The sequence below is a fragment of the Callorhinus ursinus genome, unplaced genomic scaffold, assembly GCF_003265705.2.
Source record: "Callorhinus ursinus isolate GAN/ISIS: 27379988/994484 unplaced genomic scaffold, GSC_fseal_2.0 scaffold22, whole genome shotgun sequence".
NCBI lineage: Eukaryota > Metazoa > Chordata > Mammalia > Carnivora > Otariidae > Callorhinus > Callorhinus ursinus.
In genome coordinates, this window is record NW_027397084.1 from 7,073,890 (window position 1) to 7,093,156 (window position 19,267).

Below are 19,267 nucleotides of genomic sequence, written 5' to 3' on the forward strand. Positions count from 1 at the left end.
GAAAGGATTTTTCCTGCTTCCTCAACAACTGTGGACAAGATCTGACCTAGATTACCCTACCCATCTTCTCTCCTAGCACAGGTCTGTAATCATGCCTTCTATGGTGAGATCTGAATTCAAGCCCTGAGACTTATCTTCTTTTTTAGGGTATTCTCCCTCAGCCCCAGGGTGGGTATTCTTTAGATTACTTTTTTCTCCCTTATAGAAAATCCCTTGTTATCATTAATTATTCTTTATACTGAACACTTTCTTTTCAGAGTACTGTGTGATTTCTGTCTTCTGATTGGATCCTGACTACCAGAGGAAGAAATAAATACTGAAATTTTTTCCATGTCTTCTGCATTACCAAGTGGATTTTTTGTAAGTGAAATCTATCAATGTGGGAAGTCAGTCTCCTAATATATTTTTTTTCTGAAATAACATCCCAAAGGAATTCATCAAGCAGTGAAAGTTAAAGGATAAACATATAATAATATAGTTAATGTCCATAGCAATTACATTTATAATTGAACTAAAAGGGCTTAAGATGAGACTTTTTTTCTTCATATTTAGAATACAAGACAAAGTTCACACCATCTGAACTTCTAAATAGTTGTGATAGAGATGATTTTCCAGCCAATGAAAAATATCTTTCATGAACACTGATCAAATAGAAAATTGCAAAGGTTGATTAATAGTAATAGTAGTTAGTAGTTTAAAGTTGATTAATAGTAAAGAGTAATAATAATAATAAAACATTTATATAATTTTCTTGGCAGTACAATTTTAATTACATATATTTGGCATTACCACTAAGAATATTATCTTCTATAATTTTCATGGAAAATTATTCTCCTTTTGGAAATGGGTACCTAAAGAGAATTTATCTATGTTATTGTAAGCCAACCAAGAATATCAAAATTGTATACACAGTTTGGGAATGCAAAGTAAGAACAATTCTGGTGTTAATAAAAATAGAAAAAAAAATCACTACTATGTACTTCAGTTTTCTCAGGTACTTTTTGTGTAGCCAAAGTTCTGGGCACTAGGTCAGTTGGGGGTTACTGAACACAATGTTTTTCTGATAATGCAATCTTTCCTAACTTCTTGTTAATTCCTCTTATTCTTTTCTGGTAAATTAGCAGGAGTTGAAAGGGAAAACCAGTCTACTGTTTGAAGAGAAAAAATTAAAGGACTTAATAGCATTGATTAACTTGTGAGGTGGCTAATTTAGCCCTGGACTGCTTACCTTTGGAGTTCTTGTTAGTTGAGGATATTTACTTTGTTTTTGTTACATGCAACTTGGTGCAATTCTGAATTAATACAGTTAAGAAATACTATAACACAAATTAAGGCAATCTCAGGTCATTAGAAAATTACTAACACTGAAGGTATATATTGTGTTTTTCAAACTTGGTTGCACATTAAAATCACCTAGGGAGTTTAAAAAACAATAGCAGCAACAACTAATGTGGGGATATAAACCAACACTTTAAGAAATTGGTTTTTGGCAAAGTCCAGTAATAGGTATTTTTTGAAAAGTTCTCCAGAGTTTAATATTCAATCAATGTATAACCATACTGGTGTTATATTCTGGATAAATCCTTGTGGATTATGTTGCTTCTGAATACTAGGTTGAGGTTCAGAAAGGTTACAGTGCACAAATGAATTGTTTTTGAGAAATTTCTTTCCAGTATGACTTTACAATGTTAGTAAATACAATGTTTATATTTGTGTTTCATCAAAAACAAGTATTCAACAGAAAACAAATAATGTAAGCTTCTTTAACCTACTATCTCAACTTTTTCATTTATCTGGCAGATTTTTTTCACCATGAAAATATATTTTTTTCACAAAAGTTCTAAATCCATGGTAGTAGAAAAAAACTATGCCTGCAATGGAAGTGCCAGCCTCTAAATTGTTATTTCAGTGTCATTTCTGGATTTGGAATCATATAATGGTGTAGAATCCACTACTGAATGTATAGTGTTGTATTTTCTTAAAATGATTATGTACCTCCTGGTGGGTATCTAAGTGTATTTAATAGAGTCAAAATGATAAAAAGCACTTTCTTTGAATGGCTGAATTTCCTTACATAGTTTTTCATGGTAGCAACTTCAGTTAGATTTTTGGTCCATCTCAATATGCATCTGATTAACCATCTGGATTTCAGCTGCTTTGGAATCTTCCTGACATTAGAAATGCAAATGCTTCTTAGAAGTCCTAGGAGAGCGTGTTGCAGGCAATGACAGCTAAAAAGTGGGAAGCTAGGTGGACAGATAATCAGATGGCTCTGACATAGTCTATTCTCAGCCAGATGGAGATCAACAAGTTTTAATTATAAAGGCAACGTCTCCTAAATTTTTTTTAACGTCTCCTAAATTTTTAAGAACCCTCTACTTTTTACGAAGTAGACTATCTACTGTATTGATGCTAAAGATAATGTATTTAAAAGTAACTAAACATTTATTGAAAGGATACCTACCTTTGAATCATCTCAATGACCTTACAGAAATTCTGAGCAACATACAGGGTGATCCAACATAAACCAAATTATCAATACATATGGGAATAGTGTTATCACTCATGCAATATCAAGTTACACTGACATTACATTGACAAGTTAATTAACAAAATAACGAATCTCATATATTTGACAGACATTCCGTCTATATGGATTTTGCTTTGATAACTAGAGAGGCAAGCAGTCTACTTTTTATTTGAGCAGAAGTTTTAATATGTCAAATTATAATATATGATGAACTTTAAAAATACTACTACATATTTGGTCAGATCAAGAGGGTTGTCTTAACTGATATATTACAAAACTCTAACAGTAGCCTCCTCAAATAGAATATTTATCTGAATTGGTGTTTTAAAGTAGTAGATATAAGAGGTAAAAATCTCTCTCTCTCCTACACACACACACACACACACACACACACACACACACACACACACACATTCTTTCTCTCTCTCACACACACATATATGCACACAGATAAAAACTTGAGCCAAAGCATTAAAGTTTCTTGATCAGGGGAGTAACATAACCATTTACTGCTGGGTGGAAAGAAATTAAATAAACCAATATAGAAGGTGCAGTTAAGAGGATCAAAATGCTAATGAATCAAGGGAGCAATTAAATTTGTGAAAAATGAAAAACACAGAATGGCAAGAATTGGGCTCAGAGAAATGGGGTGAGGTTTGAAGAAGAGAGAGAAAACAGTTATAATACTATTCTAAATTAGTGAATGACATAAAAGAATAAAAAAAGTGTTTAGTTTTGAGCTCAAGGGGTTGAGACAGAGGATAATTTGGTGGATGGAAGCATTAGGTAATGAATGCTAGAAGGTACATCAAGAGAAAGAAGGAGGTGCTATAAGTGCAGCTGCTTAAAATGAAAGCTGCAGGTGTGGGTGTGATAGTTCTTATGCCCTTTTGATAAGTTAAGGTTTTCTATATTGTGATAGGCCATCCATCTCAGCAGATCATCATGAAACATCAGAAGTCCAGGGAGAGAATGAGCACCTGCCTAATAAGCCAGAACAATTAAACCAACACTGGTTATCCACGAGGAAAGCAGAATAAAGGAAACAATTAAGAAATCCCTTTCCTTACAAAAAAGAACCAGTCAGAAATGAAATATTCAATAACTGACATAGAACATACACTAGAGGGAATCAGTAGCTGGTCAGGGGATACAAAGGAATGGATCAGTGATCTGGAAGACAGGGTATGGAAAGCAGCCAAGCTGAACAGCACAAATAAAAAAAAATAACAAAAAATGAGAATAAGTTAAGAGAACTCAGCGAAATCAAGTGGAATAACATTTGCATTATAGGGATCCCAGAAAGTGGAGAGAGAGAAGCGGTTAGAAAAATTATTTGAAGGAATAATAACTGAAAACTTCCTTAATCTGAGAAAGGAAACAGACATTCAGGCCCAGGAAACACAGAAAGCCCCTAAGAAGATGAACCCCAAAGTGTCAACAATAAGACACATAATAATTAAAATGGCAAAAAGTAATGATAAAGAGAGAATTTTAGAAGAGAAAAGAAAACAGTTACATACAAGGGAAACAACATAAGGCTATAAGTTGTTTTTTTTCAGCAGAAATTTTACTGGCCAAAAGAAAGTGGCATGATATGAAATGAAAAACAAAACAAAACAAAGCAAAAATAAAACCTGCAAATAAGAATACTCTAGCTGGCAAAATTATCATTCAGAATAGAAAGAGATAGGGAGATGAACCATGAGAGACAATGGACTCTGAAAAACAAACCGAGGGTTCTAGAGGGGAGGAGGGTGGGGGGGATGGGTTAGCCTGGTGATGGGTATTAAAGAGGGCACGTTCTGCGTGGAGCACTGGGTGTTATGCACAAACAAGGAATCATGGAACACTACATCAAAAACTAATGATGTAAGGTATGGTGATTAACATAATAATAATAAAAAAATAGAAAGAGATAAATAGTTTCCCAGAAAAACAAAAGGAAAGGAGTTCATCACCACTAGATAAACCTTATAAGAAATGGTAACGGGAATCATTGAATAGAAAGGAAATGCCAAGATATCCATCGACAGATGAATGGATAAAGAAGATACACACACATACACACACACACACACACACACACAATGGAATATTATGTAGCCATCAAAAGGAATGAAATCTTGCCATTTGCAATGACGTGGATGGAACTGGAGGGTATTCTGCTGAGTGAGATAAGTCAATCAGAGAAAGACATATATCATATGACCTCACTGATACGAGGAATTCTTAATCTCAGGAAACAAACTGAGGATTGCTGGAGTGGTGAGGGGTGGGAAGGATGGGGTGGCTGGGTGATAGACATTGGGGAGGGTATGTGCTATGGTGAGCACTGTGAATTGTGCAAGACTGTTGAATCACTGTACCTCTAAAACAAATAATACGTTATATGTTAAAAAAAGAAGAAGAAGAAGATAGCAGGAAAGGAAAAATGAAGGGGGGGAATTGGAGGGAGAGAGTAACCATGAGAGACTATGGACTCTGAGAAACAAACTGAGGGTTCTAGAGGGGAGGTGGGTGGGGGGATGGGTTAGCCTGGTGATGGGTATTAAAGAGGGTACGTACTGCATGGAGCACTGGGTGTTATATGCAAACAATGAATCATGGAACACTACATCAAAAACTAATGATGTAACATATGGAGATTAACATAACAAAAAAAAAGAAGAAAAAAAAAAGGAAATTCCAGAATCAGGAATAAGAGTATTAAGAAAAAAATCATAGGTAGGTGCAAACATATAATAAAAGTAGTAATCAATTATGAAACCTGTATGGAGGTTAAAATGCAAAGCAGTAAAATCATTTATACCTACAAAAATCACCTGAGGAATTAGAATTCACAAAATAAAAGAATGTAAAGTATGACATGAAATATGTGAGTAAAAATTAATGTTTGAAATGGGTTCAAACTTAAGTGACCATCAACTTAACATAGACTGCTATATGCATAAGATGCTATATATGAACCTAATGGTAACTGCAAATTCAAAACCTGCACTAGATACACCAAAAATTAAAAAAAAAAGACAGAAGAGAAAAGCATCCAGATATAACACTAAGGAAAGCAATCAAACCACAAAGGAAGAGAGAAGCAGAAGAAGGATCAGAGAATAGCCACAAACATAACAAAAAACATGTTCAAAATGGAACACATGCTTATTAATAACTACTTTGAATGTAAATGGAATAAATGCTGCAATCAAAAGACAGAGTGAATGAATGGATTAAAAAAAAAGACGACGATGACCCATCTATCTGCTGCCTACATGAAATTCACTTCAGACCTAAGGACACATACAGATGGAAAGTGAAGGGTTGGAAAAACATTTGACATACAAATGGAAGTGAAAAGAAAGCTGGGGTAGCTTGTATAGGACAAAATACACTTTCAAACAAAAACTGTAATGAGACAAAAAAAGAGATACTATAGAATATAAAGGGAAAAATCCAATAAGATATGATGACTATATATATCTATGCACCCAACACTGGAACAACAAAATACATACTGCAACTATTAACAGTAATAAAGAAATTGAACGTAATACAATAAAAGTAGGGAAATTAAACATTGCACTTACATCAATAGATCATTCAGACAAAAAAATCAACAAGGAAACAGTAGCTTTGAATGACATGTTACACCCACTGGATCTACAGAACATTCCATTAAAAAAAACAGTACTTTACACATTCTTCTCACGTGCACTTAATTCTCCATAAAAGATCATATGTTAGGTCATGGAACAATTCTCAATAAGTTCAAAAGTACTGAAATAATATCAAGTATATTTTTTCTGATCACAATAGTATAAAACTAGAAATCAATCACAAGAAAAAATCTGGAAGGAACACAAATACACGGAGGCTAAATACTAAACAACAAGCTAAGAGGAAATCAAAATCACATGGAGACAAATGAAAATGAAAACACAATGGTCTAAAATCTTTGGGATGCAGCAAAAGCAGTTCTAAGCAGGAAGTTTACAGCAATACATGTCCACCTCAAAAAACAAGAAAAATCTCAAACAATATCATCTTACACCTAAATGAGCTATAAAAGGAGCAAAGAAAGCCCAACTGAGTAGAAGGAAGGCAATAAAGATTAGAGCAGAAATAAATGAAGTAGAGACTAATCAAAAAATAGAATGGATTATTGAAATCAGGACCTGGTTCTTTGAAAAGATATCAAAAATTGATGAACTTTTAACCATACTCATCAAGAAAAAAAGAGAGGACTCAAATACATAAAATCAGAAATAAATGAGGAGATGGGGTGCCTAAGTGGCTTAATCAGTTAAGCCTCTGGCTCTTGATTTTGGCTCAGGTCATGATCTCAGGGTCATAGGATTGGGCCCTATGCCAGGCTCTATGCTCAGTGGGGAGTCTGCTTGGGGTTCTCTCTCCCCCTCTGTCTCTCCGCCCTACTTGTGTGCTCTCTCTCTCCCCCTCTTTCTCTGTCTCTCTCTTAAATAAATAAATCTTAAAAAATATTAGAAAGAAATGAGGGAAGAAGAAGAAAACAATGGGCACCACAGAAACACAAAGGATTATGAGACTATTATAAAACAATTATATGCCAGGGACACCTGGGGGGCTCAATTGGTTAAGCATCTGCCTTTGGCTCAAGTCATGATCTCAGGGTCCTCGTATCAAGTCCTGCATCAGGCTCCTTACTCAGCAGGGAGCCTGCTTCTCCCTTTGCCTGCCACTCCCCTTGCTTGTGCTCCCTTTCAAATAAATAAATAAAATCTTTAAAAAAATTATATGTCAAAAAAGTAGACAAGGTATAAGAAATGGGTAATTTCTAGAAACACACAGTCTCCCAAAACTGAATCAAAAAGACATAGAAAATTTGAAATAACCAATCATTAGCAATGAAATTGAGTTAGTAATAATAACAAACAAAAAAGAACTCCCAACAAACCAAAGTCTAGGACCAGATGACTTCACAGGTGAATTCTGCCAAATATTTAAAGAGGAGTTAATGCCTATTCTTTTCAAACTTCAAAAAAAAAAAAATAGAAGGAAAGGAAATCTTCCAAATTTATTCTATGAGGCTAGCATTATCTTCATACAAAAACCAGGAAAAAAAAAAAAAAGAACTGCAGGCCAATGTCTCTGATGAACATAGATGTAAAAATCCTCAAAAAAATATTAGCAAACCAAATGAAACAATACATTAAAACAATTACTCACCATGTTCAAGTGGGATATATTCCAGGGATGCAAAGGTGGTTCACTACTTACAAATCAATCAACATGATGCATCACTCTAACAAGAGAAATAATAAATACCATATGGCTATCTCAGTAGATGCAGAAAAAGCATTTGAAGGACAACAACATCCATTCACTCATGGTAAAGACTCTCAACAAAGTAGATTTAGAAGAAACATAACATAATAAAGGCCATATATGGAAAAAAACACAGCTAACATAACACTCAATGGTAAAAAATTGAGAATGCTTCCTCTATGATCAGGAACAAGAAAAAAATGTCATCTGTCACCACTTTTTTTGAATATAGTACTGGAAGTCCTAGCCATAGTAATCAGTCAAGTAAAATAAATAAAATGCATCTAAATTGGTAAGGAATAAGTAAAGCTCATTATGTGCAGATGCCATGATACTATATATAGTACACCCTAAAGACATCACCAAAAAAACTACTAGAAAGGATAAATGAATTCAGTAAAGTTGCAGAATATAAAATTAATATAGAGAAAGTTGTATTTCTATACAAAAATAATGAAGTAGCAGGAGAAATTAAGAAAAAAAATCCATTTACAATTGTACTAAAAAGAATAAAATACCTAGGAATAAACCTAACCAAGGAGGGGAAAGACCTGTACTCTGAAAACTATAAAACACTGATGAAAGAAATTCAAAGATGACACAAGCAAATGGAAAGACATTCCATGCTCATGAATTGGAAGAACAATTACTGTTAAAATGCCTGTATTACCCAAAGAAATCTACAGACTATATGCAATCCCTACAAAAATGCCAACAACCTTTTTTACAGAATGAGAACAAAGAATGCTAAAATTTGTATGGAACCACAAAAGACCCTGATTAGCCAAAGAAATCTTGAGAAAGAAAAACAAATCTGGATATATCACAGTCTTAGATTTCAAATTATATTATGAAGCTATAATAATAAGAACAGTAGGATACTGGCACAAAAATAGATACAAGGTAAATGGAGCAGCATAGAAAGCCCAGAAATAAACCCATGCTTATATAGTCAATTAATCTACAATAATAGAGGCAAGAATATACAATGGGGAAAATGCAGTCTCTTCAACAAATGGTGCTGGGAAACTGGATAGCTACATGCAAAGGAATAAAGCTGGACCACTTTTTAATTTTATACACAAAAATAAACTCAGAATTGATTAGAGAGCTAAATGTGAGACTTGAAACCATGACTCCTAGAAGAAAACATAGGCGATAATTTCTTTGACATGAGTTATAGAAACATTTTTTCTAGATCTGTCTCCTCAGGCAAGGCAAACAAAAGCAATATTAAACTATTGGGACTATGCCAAAATTAAAGAGCTTCTGCACAGTGAAGGGAACCATCAACAAAACAACAGGGCAACCTAGTAAATGGGAGAAAGTATTTGCAAATGCTACATCCAACAAGAGTTTAAGACTATATATATATATATATATATATATATATATATATATCTCAACCCCTCCTCTAAAATAATAATCTGATTGAAACAGGCATAGGATCTAAATAGACATTTTTCCAAAGACATACAAATGGTCAACAGACACCTGAAAAAATACTCATCACTGATAGAGAAATGTAAATCAAAACCACAATGAGATGCCCTCTTATACCTGTCAGAATGGCTAGAATAAAGACGACAAGATAATGAGTGTTGGCAAGGATGGGGAGTAAAAGGAACCCTCATGCATTATTGGTGGGAGTGCAAATTGATGCAGCCACTGCAGAAGACAGTATAAAGTTTGTGCAAAAAATTAAAATAGAATTATTATATGATCCAGTAATTCCACTACTGAGTATTTACCTAAAGAGAATGAAAACACTAATTTGAACTGATATATGCACCCCTATGTTTATTGCAGCATTAGTTTATAATAGCCAAAATACAGAAGCAGCCCAAGTGTCTATCCATAGATAAATGGAAAAAGAAGAGGTCTTATATTTATACACTGGAATATTACTCAGACACAAAAAATAATGATGTATTGCCACTTGTGGCAACATGGATCGACCTGAAGAGTATAAAGCTAAGTAAAATAAGTCAGACAGAGAAAGACAAGTACCATATTACTTCATGCATATGTGGAAATAGCAAAACAAACGGACAAAGGGAAAAAGAGACAAAAAATTAGACTCTTAAATACAGAGAATAAGCTGGTGGTTGCCAGAGAGGTGGCTGGGGGAATGGGTTAAATAGAATAGAATATGAGCACACTTATTATAATGAACTCTGAGTAATGTACAGAATTGTCAAACCTGAAACTAATATAACATGGTTTGGTAGTTATACTAAAAAAAAAAAAAAAAAGAAATGCCTTTTCTCAGTTAATGACATTTGCTGAGAGACTAGAGCTGGCATAGTGATTTCTAAAATATACCTCACCTTGGCTAATTCAGACAACCTAAGGAAGTAGGCATTATTAGTACCACTTTACCTATGTGAGATAATAGAAAATATATATATTGGTCTTTGCCCCCAGTTCCTGGCATACAACTCCTAAAACCCTTGTAATTTTCTAATGATAAGAACATCTCTTATTCTAATATTTGGTCTTTGACCCCATCCCTGACACAGGGCTCCTAAAACTCTTATAATTTTCTAAGTTATAAAACACTAGGAGGATCTTCTATTCTATTGAGGTAACTCTGGGTGAGCTCATGGATAGCTCCAGGATGAGGGCCATTCACCAAAAAGGCAAAACCATGATTAGAAGATTGGAATTTTCAGCCCACCACCCCCCATCCTCTAGGGAGGAGAGAGCCGCTGGATCAATAATAATTGATCAGGTCTATGTGAGGAGGCCTCTATAAAATCCCAACAGTAGGGGGTTTGGAGAGCTTCCAGGTTGGCGAACAGATCCACAAACCAGGAGGGTGAGATACCCCAACCCAATGGGGACACAATCTCCTGTACTCAGATCTCTCACAGACCTCACCCTATGTATCACTTCATATGGTCACCCAGCTATAGCCTTTATCATATCTTTTAATAAGCTGGTAAACATAAGTAAGGGTTTCTCTGCTTTCTGTGAGCCGTTTTAGCAAATAATCAAATACAAGGAGAAGAGTTCATGAGAACCTCCTTTTTGTAGCCAAGTCAGACAAATATTGTGGTTAACCTGGGGATTTATTACTTATATTGCCATCTGAAAGGGGGGACAGTCTCATGCGATGGGACTCTTAACCTGCAGAATCCGATGCTATCTCCACATCAGAATTGAGTTAAATAGTCAGACACCTAGCTTGTGTCAGAGAAGTACTTGTTGTGGGGGACTAACACACACATACACACATTTGGTGACAGGAAGTATCAGAAGTGAAATCTTCTGTATGAAAGTAAAGGAGAGACACACAGGAGGTGAACTGCAAGTTTTTCCAGTACAACCTATTAGGAAACTATGTTTTTGCAAGTTACAGTAACCTGCCCTGTGAATTCACACTATAAATGTGTCAAATTTGGGGTCTAAAGCAGGTATTTTCAATTCTGATACTCATACAGATTTTTTCAGATACCCCTTATCATTTAATCTTATTTTATCACTTGGCTAGGGGCTGACTTGGGCTTAAATCATAAAATCCATTCTGCAAGAATTTTTACCACATTCACATGTTTGCAAACCCAAGGAAACTAGAGCAGTGAGCAGCTGAGCGAGCTCTTTTAAAGCAGATGTATGCTGAATTTGGAAAAGTGTTCTTTGCCCACTAAAATCATGACAGTTTTGACTCCTGAACCCAATACCTCTTGTATATTAAAGCTGGGCTTCAGATAAAAGCCAGAAATAACTTTAAAGAAAATTAGTGACAGTCTTGGGCTCATGACCATAAGATATGTAACCACCTATAGCCCTTCTGGGTACTGTAAGAAAAGGAACTTTTGCCATGTTATGAAAATATATATGAAGAAAAGTTGTTTACATAATAAAAACTGCCCTACAATGCAGTTTAATGACAATCCAATTAATATAGCCCAGCATTGCCACTTAAAGTACATTAAATTGAATGGCTGCAAAAAGAAAAAAAATAAGGTTTTTAAATAAGACTTTTCAGTTACACAGCTTTTAGCAATGTGTTAGAAGTAAGGAATGGAAAAGTAGTCAGAGATGGGGTGAAAGCCTAAAATTCATGATTTCACTATAGAGGTAATTGGTGTCTTTAAAAAGCTGAGTAATTGCAGCAAACTGCATATTTTGCATGAAAATAGCAGAACACATGTCAAATTTCATATAAATGCTTTATCTTTTGTCATGCTGACTCTGGCTGTGATAAATAACTTTTCTACAGACTATGAAATAACTCATCCCATGCTAAGGTAATAGAGAATGATTCTCTCACACCTCAGTCCTCAAAATAAGATGTTCCCATATGGATCTCTGAGTCTGCACTGACAAGGACCGACCTTGAGAATACATGCAAGAGGACAGACTCTGAAACTGGGGAAACAGCAAATTCTGTTCTTTTCTTCCCAAAGAACTTCTTCCTTTAGAGCAATGTTTCAAATCAATGGTCCTCAAGACACAATATTCTCTTTTTGAAAAATATTCCATTCACCAAATAAGTCTAAATTTCAATATCTAATGTAGTAAAGCCTGTCCTTGCTGAGCTCTCTACCACTCTGGTATTTCCTTTTACTCATTCAAAAATTTATTTTACATGACTGACTCCTAAAGGTCTTTGAATTTGAGCCCTTATATTTATCTAATATAAGACAGAAAACGGTGCAAGATTTATAGAATCACCTGTCAACAAGGTGAAAGTTGGAAAATGTCTGGTACCAGTAAGAATGTGAGAAAGTAACCAGTGGTAGCATAACTGCTGGTAGGACAACAAAAATGTAAAATATTTTTTGGAGGACAATTAGATGGACAGTATATATCAGAAAATAAAATGTAGTGTATTTAATAAATGCTTCTAATTCGACGTTAAAGGAATACTTGCATTATAACTTAAATATTTAAGTTTAAGGATGTTCATTATAAATTTGTTTATAACAGAACAACATGAAATTGATGTGAATATCCATCTCTTAGAGAGTGATTATGCAGGTATGATAAAGCTATATAATGCAGGAAATTATGCAACCATTAAAAGGGAGATAGACCTATGTGTACTTTCTCAGGAAAAGCTCCAAAATACATAGTTACTTCGTCAAACCAGACCAAGTGTATTAAATGAATCACTGTATTTAAAATATGTTTATGTGTCTGTTTACATGTATTTGAATGTGCATCCATGAAACATTAACTGGAGAAATGAAACAACACATACCAAAGTCTTATCTATAAACTGAGGTATAAATGGACATTTTCCATATTTCTGTCCTAGTACTAAATTTCCTTGAAACTTTTAGAATGAAAATTTACTTATATACTGATTTTAGAATGATAATGGTAATGATAATAAACTATAAAAGGTATAACATATATGAAAATATAAGTATATTTATAAATATATATAATAAAAATAAAAATATATGTATATATTTATTCTAATATTAATGTGTCTCTTTTCCTTAAAATACTCTCCCCAAGTCCCCACAACTATCACTGACTTCCCAACCAATTCATTCTTTTCTACCACTTTTCAGATTTTAACACATTGCCATTCAGGGAGTTCTTCTATCCCCCTGAAATAGAGCACCCATTTTTTAAAAAAATCTGCATTAAATGATTATTTATTATTTATTATATAGTTCACACAATGTTACATGATTTTCATGAGGACAGCATTGTGAAATGAAATCTCTATACATTACCACAAGCGTAAATACCATCTGTCACCATACAACACTGTTAAATATCATTGATTATATTCCTTTCCCTATGCTGTACCTTTTATTCCCATGAGTTCTTCAGTCCATAACTGGACCCTGTGTCTCCCACTCCCCTTCATGCATTTGCCCATGCTTCCCTTCCATCTGGCAACCATCAGCTTGTTCTCTGTATTTGTAGGTATGATTCTGCTTTTTGTTTGTTTATTAATTTGTTTTACGATCTAATAATTCCACTACTATGTAGTTACCCAAAGAAAACAAAAAAAAAAAGCTAATTCAAAAAGATATATGCCCCCCTTTTTATTGCAGCATTATTTATAGTAGCCAAAATATGGAAGCAACCTAGTGTCCACCAATATATGAATGGATAATATTGTGGTATATATACAATGGAATATTACTCAGTCATAAAAAAGGATGAGCTCTTGACATTTGTGACAACATGGATAGACCTAGAGGCTATTACGCTAAATGAAATAAGTCAGACTGAGAAAGACAAACACCATATGATTTCACTCATACATGGAATCTAAAAAACAGAGCACCTTGTATTTTCCACCATAACTGTCTTCTATACTAGAATGAAAGTTCAGTAAGGTCGGGATCCAGGTCTTTATGCTTTCCCCATTATTCCCTTGGGAAAAAACGAAGTCCTTATGTAACTACAACTTCTTTAGCAGGAAGAGCTAGCAAGCACACTGGTTACATGGGTAAGCAACATTAGAGAGGCAAGAAGAACCAGTGAACCATGCTGTCGATACAACATCAGATGAACTTACTTTTTAGCCAGGTTTTGACACATTCTGGCTGGTAGGAACTTCAAGGTGTTGGATAAATGATTGAATCAGTGAATTCATAAACAAAATGAATATTACTTCACTTTTATTGAAGATAATACTCCTGGAAAGTTATTGAAAATAAATTCCCCCTGGGAAGGAATATGTAAAAAAAAGTAAAAGACAGTGTGAACTTGGAAAAAGAACATAAAAGTAACAATGTTACCAATATCAGAAGCTTTGCATGAAGCAGCCTTTGGATCTTATTTAGAATTTTTGTGAATTACTGAGTTTGAGTAACTTATAATCCATTTGTGGATATATTTAGGTATAATTAAATAATAATTTATTCATTTACTAATACTCATTTTAAAGTTTCTCAGATGACATAAGCCTATAGACAGAAAAAATATTTTAGGCAGTCTGAAATTCAATATAGTTTATTTTTTTTTTAAAACAAAGTTTCTTAAGGCAAGGGGGAGAAAAAATCCTCTTGTCAAAACCTCAAGGTTATGTTTCTCTCATTCACATTCAAGTTATTATATTGCTTTCATTTATATATTTAGCTGAGTAATTTTATTTAGTGCTTCATTTCATTCTAAAATATGTTATACTTGGCAAAATACTTTTACTTGTTATTTTTCTAATATGTCTTTTTGCTATTTAGTTCAAAACTCTATTAGCAAAATTTTTATTGTAATTTTCCTGGCCCTCAGATACCTATTCAGTTTTGATAGGGTTTGACCATGAAATTATATCTAATTTATATGTGTTATTTCTTTTTAACTGCCATTTCTCCAAATGTAGCTATTTACCAAAATTATCACATCACATGCCAGTCAGAGTATAGCAGGAGCTGGCTAATAAGTATTTTCATCTGATGTTATGAAGGCAGAATGCCCATTCATCTTTTCTTTTAAACCAAAGTTTCTTAAGACATGAAGTTCACCCATGTCTCCAGCATGCATGCAAGCTATTCTTGTTAAATAGGACATAATTACCCATGGCCTATATGTTTTCAACTTTAGCATGGGTGTCCCAAAATTGTTTTCTTCCAGCTTACCACAACTTATGTAAGGTACAGTCTGTTAACAAATAAATACTTCTTTTCTATTATTTTATAGACAAAGCTTTACCTATTACTAATTTTTCATTGAGTTGATTGTGTCATTTAATTCAGGCATCTCTCAGGTAACACTGTTTACAACACTTAGCTGAGTCACAAAATTAAAGCTGATAACACCAAACCAATGTGAAAGTTATTTTGGGATAATATAATAATTTTTCAAGTATGAATTACTGTGACCTCATAAATTAAAAAAAAAAGCCTAATTTTAAGAATAAGAGGGAAAAAAACAGGAGTGGAGAGATGAAGGCATGGAGAGAGAAAAATGGAAGTTCTCTAGTGGTGAAGGCACAATATGCCAACCAATGCTGACAAATATCAGAAGGAAAATTAATTAATAGTTTATAAGATTCAAAAGTTGACATGTTACCTTTTTCTCTGAGAAATAAATATGCACTTATAATCCTAAAAATAAAATGCATTAGATGGTTCTGTCAATGTTGATTTAAAGTACTGTAACATTTAAAGAGATTTTTCATAACTCTAAAAAACATGAATTTGGAGAAATCATCAAACTAAAATACTTTTATCTCAATTTCAGAGTTCAATATACAGAGAAGGTATAGAGGGAAAATATCAAACTTGGTGATTTTTTTTATTAGCCTATTGTCTTCTGAATGTTTTTGGGGTCATATAAATAGAGATTTTTCTTGACTGAAGTCATGTCAAGGACTGTACTTTATAACCAAATACAATGGTGTGAACAGTATTTTTTTCTGCACAAACTTCCTACTGTAGGCCATAATTAAAACCCAGATAAATAGGATAAAATATTATGTGATATTCAGGTCCATTTGCTACCCATGGAAATAAAACTGTGCTGTAGTCTAGAATGACTGTAGATCCACTAATCTTATATTTTCAGGCTGTTTATTTTCTGTAAGAAAAAAAAATGTTCCTTGAATTAATTTTATGTTAAAAATAGGGATGAAGAGCACATAACCATACTGTGAAACTACTTATCTCTGAATATATAGCCAAAGGTGAGAAATACTGTTGATGCAACCAACATTTTTATAGGAACTCTGAGATAATAGAGACATTTTATATAATTCAACTGTTTAAAATTCAAACTTCTGTACAAGCATTATCTAGCAGATAATTTTACAAAGATTATTCTGTGGGGTTTTTGTGTGTTTTTTTTCTTTTTTTTTTTTTTTTTACTACTTGAAAATAAGATGTTTTATTGAATAAATTTAATGGAAGATATGAAAGACTTGTACACCAAAAATTCCATGTCATTGAAAGAAATTAAAGACCTAAATACATGGAGTATTCTAGATTCATGGATTAGAAAAAATAATACTAAGTATCATTAAATATTAAGTTTTTGAAAGGTTTAAATTTGTACATATTCCCAGATTGTCCAAGTTATAATGAATGTATATATCAAACATTTCAGTCAAATATATAGTAATATCCCTAATGGTTCTGGATGGCATTTGTTAATTAATTACCTTAAATTCATTACAGCCCATTAATTGTTTTAAAATTAGATGTCCATTTTATTTTGGAATATTTTAATTATTTCTTAAGTATAACTGACATACAATACTCTATTACTTTCAGGTGTACATATTTATTTTCTATTTTTATACATTTTGAAATACCCCCATAAGTTTACTTATTGTCTGTCGCCATACAAACTTATTACAATATTACCATCTATATTCTCTATGTTGTGCTTTACATCCCCATTACTTATTTATTCTGTACCTGGAAGTTTGTACCTCTTAATTCTCTTCACCTATTTCACCTGACTCCTCAACCACTCCCCTTCAGATAACCAACAGTTTGAATCATGTATCTATGAGTCTGCTTCTGTTTTATTTTTGTTTTGTTGCTTTTTTATTTTATATATTTTCATTTTCTTATTTTAATATAATCTCCATTTCTATTATAAATGCTTATATTAAGAAAAAAATTCAAATAAACATTGCTTCACAAGGAACTAGAAAAAGAAGAAACTTATCTGAAGTTCAGTACAGGAAGGAAACAACAAGAAAAATGAGAAATAAATAAAATAGACACCAAAATAGACAATAACACAACATCAAAAGTAATGACAAGTTTTTCAAAAGAAATAGACAAAATTGACAATGCTTTAGCAACATTAAAAAAAAGACGACTCAAAAAGTGAGAAATGGAAGAGAAAGTAATACAACAGATACTACAGAAATACACAGTGTGATAACAGATTACTACAAACAATTATATACTAACAAATCAGAAAACAGAAAAAAACAGATAATTCCTAACAATGCACAAGTTATCAAGACAGAATCATGAATCTTGAATCCAAGAAATAGGAAATCTTAGACCAATGACAAGAATGAAAAATGAATTAGGAATCAAAAATCTCCCAGCATAGAAAAGCCCAAGAGTACATGGTTTCATCAGTGAATTCTACCAAACATTAAAAAAAATAATTAATTAAAATCTTCATCAAAATCTTACAAGGGTGCCTGGGTGGTTCAGTCAGTTAAGCATTCAACTCTTGATTTTGGTTCAGGTCATGATCTCAGGGTTGTGAAATCAAGCCTTGCATTGGGTTCCATGCCCAGAGTGGAGCCTGCTTAAGATTCTCTCTTTCTCCCTCTGCCTTCTCCCCCACGAAAAAAAACCAAAAATCTTACAAATAAAAGAACAGAAGGAACACATTCAAAATCATTCTATGAGACCAGTATTAACCTTGATACCAAAACAGGATAAAAACAATACAAGAACATTTTATAAGATGGCAGGAGAGTAGGAGGACTCTAGGCTTGTCTTGTCCCATGAACACAAGTAGATAACTATCAAATCATCCTAAATACCCCAGAAATTAACCTGAAGACTGACAGAACAAACTCCACAACTAAAGAGAGAGAAGAGGCTACATCTAAGAAGTTAGGAAATGTGAGGACATGGTGTAGGGGAGAATGGATCACAGGTGCTGTGGAGCGGAGGGAGCTGTGGTCATGGAGAAGGGCAAGAAAGAGAGGAGCACACAGAGGAATGCATAAGGGGATATTTCCCCAAAGCCATAGGCTTAGAAAATGAGAGGAGCTGAATTTCATGAGTACTTTCAGCCCATGGGGCTTAAAGACTAGTTTTTAAAGTTTGGCAGGCTTGGCTGGGATAGAGACCAGAGAGTAGTGTGCTGTTCCTGGAAAGAAATCAGGAAAAAAATCCCAGAGACAGAGAGTGTGGAAAGAGAGATCTGAAAAACACCTGGGGCACACAGTGGGGAGATGATTGGCCTTTCTTGGAGAATGTCCCTGAGAGGCAGAATTCACAGAGACATCTCTCTGGGAACAAAGGAGTTGGCTGGCACCATTTTTTTCCCCTGCCCCACAGCATTAACACAGAACCACCTGAAGGAAGCAGCTCAGTGTGACACTGGGTGCCTAACCTGCTTATGCCAAGCACCACACTCCCAATGCTCTGATGGGACAGCACTTTTCAGTCAAGGTTGCCTCAGTCCCAATGCGGTGGGCCCCTCTCCCAGAAGACCAGCACAAATCCCGGCCCACACCACGTCTCCTGATCAGAGATTTCTGCAGGGCTTCAGTTCTGGTAGAGTTGGTATCAGGTCTCGTTTCACAAGCAGACCAGAGCACACCTAATTAAATGTCACCACATTCAGACCAGGGATAAAAACACTGCCCACAGAAGGCAGGGAAAGCCTCCACAGACAGCTTGCCTGAAACACAGAGCAGGCAAAACACAACAGCAGAGCACACTCAGCACACTGGAGACACTCCCTGAAACATCAGGCCCTGGGCAATACACGACCTCTTTTTCATACTTTCAGCAGCAGGAGACACAACTTGCT